This window comes from Anneissia japonica, unplaced genomic scaffold (genome assembly GCF_011630105.1).
Source record: "Anneissia japonica isolate Jap-2015-1 unplaced genomic scaffold, ASM1163010v1 scaffold171446_len717541_cov154, whole genome shotgun sequence".
Lineage (NCBI taxonomy): Eukaryota > Metazoa > Echinodermata > Crinoidea > Comatulida > Comatulidae > Anneissia > Anneissia japonica.
Window position 1 is genome coordinate 683,038 of NW_022696538.1, and position 6,515 is coordinate 689,552.

General features: G+C 34.8%; 1 protein-coding gene and 1 non-coding gene across 2 annotated transcripts in view; both read right to left on the bottom strand.

Moving 5' to 3' along the window:
* The window catches only part of LOC117102115 (hydralysin-like), a 24,655-nt gene that overhangs the window by 4,089 nt on the left and 14,051 nt on the right, over positions 1-6,515 (bottom strand). The gene's annotated exons all lie outside the window — the stretch shown is intronic.
* Trnat-ugu lies at positions 6,186-6,258 on the bottom strand. Its single transcript has one exon. It is a non-coding gene; the product is annotated as a tRNA-Thr (tRNA).

The following is a 6,515-nucleotide window of genomic DNA, read 5'->3' on the forward strand; positions in this document are numbered from 1 at the left end:
GTAGGCTACAGGGTAGCCTACGATGTTCCATCATGTCCTTATTTAAACACTGTATTTTAATGACTTATATTTATTCAACAGTGTTAACGGCTAACTCCATTTAATATCATATATAAATATATATATATATATATATATAATATAAATCAAGAGCGCCGTTAACACTGTTAAATTATATAAGAATCATCAAAGGAAGGTAAATATAGTGAATATAGGACATGATTATACATCGTGTAGCATAGCTCTATACGAATGTAGTCCTGTAAATAAATGAATAAAGAAATTGTGTAATAAAATGCCTCTGGCGGGACTCGAACATGCGACCATAACCATTAGATCACGCGGAGGCTTCTTATGGTTAAACAGATTCAAATACCACTAGATACATTCAATTACACAATATATATATATATATATATATATATTTATTTATATATATATATAAGTATGTATATATTTATATATAATATATATATACATACATACATATATATATATACATATATATATATATATTTACAAATACATATATAACATATATGTAACGATTTCATACGTTGACATAACAGAGTCAAAATTTATTCAAGGCGAATATTTTTGCGTTTTAACGTCTAAATACGAAATACAAAATAAAATATATCGTAAGATATTAGGCATGCAATTAGTAATTGAGAAGTGATTAACTAATAAACTGTCAATAACACTTGAATAACACCTGAATAACACCTGAAAATACAAAAAATGTCGTTAAATATATGTTTGAAGATGGGAAAGTAAATACTGGTAGACTTATAGCTATAATATGGCTTGGGGGTAAGGTTAAAGAATGTTATCCTAAAGATATTAAAGATATATATAATATAGTTGTTACAGAGATATACAAACATAGACGGTGGATTGAAGGTGATGGTATGAAAAATGATCCAATTTCGGTGACGATCCGCAGTAGGGTGTGGACATGAGGACCATTTAAAGATTTTATGTTGACACTTGATTAAATTATTTATACGCAACTTGCGTTTTATAAAGCGCTTAAACAAGTTACATGTAGGTTAGATTCAAAACTACCTTGATATGCATAAACAAATTTTTGCTTTCAGTCATTGAACCGCTATGAACTGAAAAATGCACTTTCCTATGCAAGGTCGCAATGGTTATGAGTCACGATGGACCACGCTATTACCATTGCTGCCATAGTTCAATTCTCACTAATAGCGTCACAGTGAACTTGGTTTTCGTTGTTTTTTCCACTTCATTTTGTACCCACTTCATTAAAATTATATTGGTTTTTAGTGTCTTTTTTATACTTTATAGCTTTTAATGACTTTTTCTTTTGTTGCAATTTCAACTTCATTTCCATTAAAGCAATGGGGAAAAGTACTTTCTTCTGTTGTTCAAACAGACATAGCAAGTCTAGTTATTATTATTATTATTATTATTATTATTATTATTATTATTATTATTATTAACATTGTTATTATTATTGATATCTTGTAAGGCGCACGTATCCATCTCAGAGAGCTGCTTGCGGCGCCATTTCCACTTGCAAAGAGCAACAGCCTCTTCTGCATTAAATTTATTATATTTATAAAGGTTATTTAATTTCATCATAATTTCTTGTCATTTATTTATTTATTTTAGTAATACTTATATATTTATTATCAACTTAACTACAGAGGAGAACAGGCAAAACAAGATATTAGAGGGGCAACCACAAATCACCAATCTGTCGTGTTCCCGAACCTCTACCTAGGTGGCTTCTCGAACGAAGAAACTTTTGCCCTGCCCAAGACGAAAGGGTGCCGAGAGGCGGCAATCGGGATAGTGGCCTTCTAGAGATAGATGCAGGCCTGAGACGAATAAGAGTGATAATTGTTGTCATATAAATCAAAATAAAAAAAGGAAAAGAAAAACTTTTAGTTTTGACTCGAACTCGCTGAGAGACAAAATGCAACGGATGTCTTGAAGAAATTCATACCTGATTTTTTCCGCTGCGGTTTGTAAAGACCTCAATTCCCAAAGGTTATTTGTCCGCTGTTCGAAAAGCAGCGAAAGATCAGCTTAGCGTAATTGTTTGTATGGAGTCACAAGCCTTTTGTAATGAAGCTTGGAACATCGTGCAAAGCTTTGAAGACTATAGCAAACCCTAGCTTGATTCGCAGTTTCACAGGTAGCAAGTTCAGTTCCTTTAGGACAGGTATTTTATCGAACGTGCAGCATTGTTTTGGACACGTATTTTGCCGATAAGTGACAAATTTAAACCATACAATACAGAATTACAATTATCAGGACTGTCACAACAGAATTTCAGCAATGTGAGTGTTTACATTTTTCCTAATGCGGTTAATGTTATGGAGTGAAAGAGAGCTAATCTGCACACAGCATTCACATGATGAACCAAAGAGAGATTGCTGTCGAAAATGATTCCAAGGTATCTAATTCTGAGACGGTTTGATTATTGTTTTGCTTATTCTGCTGCGATGATTCCCTGTTTTGAATAAGAAGTAATTTGCTTCGAATCAGACAAAGATTTCATCTAGACAGTTTTGCATTTTAGATAAGGCCCCTTAAAAAAAATTATTAGTTTATCACCCTCGCACGCATCACTTTCAGGGAAATCCCGATTTTTTTTTTTTTTTTTTTTTTCCCCCGTCATTTTTCACTTGAAAATGCTAAAGATTACTTCACAGGCGATCTTTCTCATGTTGCGCATGTGCACTAAGATAGCTTTTCTACTCTGGCACGATCTTTTGTGTGTGAGATGAATGACCCCGAAACTTTTTTATTATGCCTCTAGGCCTAATTGTAATGCAAATAAAGAGGGGATTACATGTTTTGAAGGGCTGGTTCGCAAAAAATATCCGTTATAATGAATTGTTTGATGCTTTCAAATCGGGCGAGATTGGAGAAGGAGAAAACATAGAAGATTTTACGACGGTACGTATTGCTAGCTGTGCTTGTCATGATTCACCCTTGTCAGGCAGGCCTAACTAGTAGGTCTAGGCTAGTGTATTTGAATGGGTTGGTGGCAGTGCGGCGGGCGGTCTAGCTAGGCCACGTCTACCAAGCCTGGCCTGGAAACGGTCGCACGGGCCTACACATGTTAAGAAAATCAGTTTGGTATAGGCCTAATAAGATTTGTAAATGTTGAGGTATAATTTAAAACTATTTGTCCTTTGAGAAGCAAGACTATCGAAACGTATCAAGCACGTAGACCTAGGCTAGCCTGGCTTACTAGAGGGGCCTAGATTAGGCCTAACCCAGCAGGCCTATCTAGGCCTAGGGCCTAGCCTACCTAGGGGGGCCTAAGTTTGTTTTTGTCATCCAGTCATGACATACATTTGTTTTTACATCAGTTCTATAGCTCTTCAAAACATATAAAATGGTTTTTTTTTCTCATACTCTTTGGTAATTTTTTTCACAGGTTGTTGCAAAATTTGGTCCCACGAAGAAGGTAGACACATCCATTCAAGTTCAATTATATGTTTTTTCCTTCATTCTTTAAAAACACATATTGCAATAATAAACTTACCAAAGCTATGCACTTGCAATGACAGGAGGGTCAATAATTTTATTTATTTTCTATATACTTTACCTTGCCAGATGTATTTATGAATTCTCACTTTTTCATATTTAGAAACTGTACTGTATTTTAGCAAAATGTGTTACTGGACAATAAAAACATGTTTTCTTTGTAAATTTGAGTCGTTCTTGTGACTTTTTATGTGTTTGTCCTCAACCAAATGCACCAGCGAACGCCGATGGGACGGTTGGAAAAAAAAAACCAAAAAAAAACCAAAAAAAAAAAAAACCTCCCTCCCTCATCAGTTTTTTTGCTGGGATAGGGTGATAAACTAACAATTTTTTTTACGGGGCCTAATGCATGTTCAACATTTGCATGTAGAGGATCAGTAGAGATAGATTTTCCAATAGGCGTGATGTACATGCAGAATAGTATTAAACCGAGCACAGATCATGTTGGTAAACCATACGTCATTGTGCAAATGCGAACAAATGAGGTTTTGTGAGATAAAGGTATGATTTAAAGTATTTAAAGCTGTGCCCTTAATGCCAAAAAAGGAGTTGAGCCGTGTTAAAAGGACTTGGTAATCAACCGTGTCGAAAGCGGCCGAGAGATCAAGAAGCACTAAAATTGATATATTTTCCTTGTTCATGTTCCATAAAAGATCGTTCAGTACATTGACGAAAGCAGTTTCCACATTGTGATGAGACCTATATGGAGATTGGTGGCCATCTAGAAGCGCATGTTCAATTAGAAAAGAGAGATTTTGTGTAACTACCACTATTTCAATCGATTTAGAAAGGAAGATTAGAAATGGGCCAAAAATTTCCCACATCATTAATGTTAAGACTAAATTGCTTTAGCACAGGACGGACTTGTGGCACTTTCAAAGACTGGGTTAACTCACCAAAATAAAGTAAGCAATTGACGATTGCAGTTAGTAAAGGCAGGACGGAAAAACATTTTTTCAGCAGGACAACTGGAGTTGATCACATGTGTTAGATGTTAGGTTATACCTAATACATTTATTTTACTATAATACAATGTTAAATACTGTTATGTTCACTATATACTTTGTAATAGTTAGTCTGTATTACCATATTGTAGAGTGCATGTACAAAGTTCGTTCTAAAGTGCCCTCATAAATTTTGTTGTCCAAATCACCTGTTGGCTAATATTCCTAATAAGGTTAAGAGACTGTTGAATCTGAGTTGTTTGATGATGTCATCTACAACTTCATCCTTAAGGAGATGTCATTCCTAAATTCATCTGAAAGTTATGTGGTGATGTCACAATAATCTCCCCCACATATCCTGTTCATAAATGTATAAAATGGGGTACAATCCTATCATTTAGTTAGTCCAAAATTTCTAAAGTTATCATTAACTTTATTACACGTCTGCTGTCTGCCGTAGTTCATTAAGTTTATCTATAGACCTTGCCGGTCTCGGACACCAGTCTTTGATCCAACTTACTTAGCCGAGGGCTCAGCTAATTTTGTAAGTTTCCGAGCATCTTAAAGTACTTAATTGTGTTTTACCGCCATCATTTGTGTTCTTTTATAATAATGTATCTATGCTTTTATTAATAAATGTACATATTGTATATAATATTAAGCTATTGTGTTTCCTATTCTCTGTTTGTGCTTTGCATGTAACACATGGCTATGAAATACAGTTTTTGAATATCGACTTTATTTCATCAAATGAAACTTCTTCAATCTCACGGAGAACAGCAGTTGTCTCTTTATGATCAAGCAAATGTGGATCCCCTGTCTCAGGAAATTCTTTCCGAATCTTTTGTATCTTCAGATAATAATGTGATTAGACTCCATCTGTGGTAATGGAGAGGGAGCACGTCTATGTAGAGAATTGTCAGTAAGTTTAATTTTTTTTTTTTACTATTGGCATGCACTTTGAAAAGTAAAAAATAATAATGAGATTCGGTCATCTTAATTTCGTGCGATAATAGTTTTTTTTTTTTTTGCTCACAGTAAATCAGCCGGTCATCTTCATTACGGGATTTCCGCCACCTACTTTTAAGGAGTCGACATTTCCATCGTATGTTGCTAATAGCGTCGTTGAACCAGGGGAAGTTTGGGTGGAGTTTACACAACTTTAATGGTGCATGTCTTTTAAGACTATGTGATAAGATACTATTGTAGGAGTCTACTTGGAATGACAGATTGTTAATGGTTTTGGTAAATGTAATAGTATTCAATTCCTCAATATCCTCTTCATATTTTTCAGTCTGTATGACAGAAATGTTACGTGCGTGCAAGTTAATGAATGGGTTTGGAGGTCGTTACAGGAAATGCTACAGATGATTGATTGGTGGTCAGAAATTACTTTTACAACATCAAGATAACTGATAAGAGGTGGATCCATACTGCGCGTAATAACTAAGTCAAGTGTATGTCCTTTTTTAAAAGTAGGATGAGTGATATGCTGTTCAAGACTAAGTACCAATCTTAAGTTTATTTAAATATTTTATTATATATATATATATATATATATATGTATATAATATAAATCATCAAAGGTACATATACAGTGTTTAATAAGGACATGATGGAACATCGTAGGCTACCCTGTAGCTTTTCAACGAATAAAGTCCTATGAAAAATCATTGTGTACAGGGTAGCCTACGATGTTCCATCATATGCCTCCGACGGGATTCGAACCTGCGACCTCTCGCTGACAAGGCGAGCGTCATAACCACTAGACCACGAAGGCTTCATGGTTGAACAGGTCCAAATACCCGTCGGGAACATTGTGTTACACAATGCTATGCCTCAAGAGGGCGTTCGGCCAGATAAATCTGGAAATACGGCTAGAAATAATGTCGTATATTATATATGATATTGAAGAAAGTTAGCCGTTAACACTGTTGAATAAATATAATATAAATCATCAAAGGTACAAATACAGTGTTTAATAAGGACATGATGGCACATCGTAGGCTACCCTGTAGCTTTTCAACGAATAAAGTC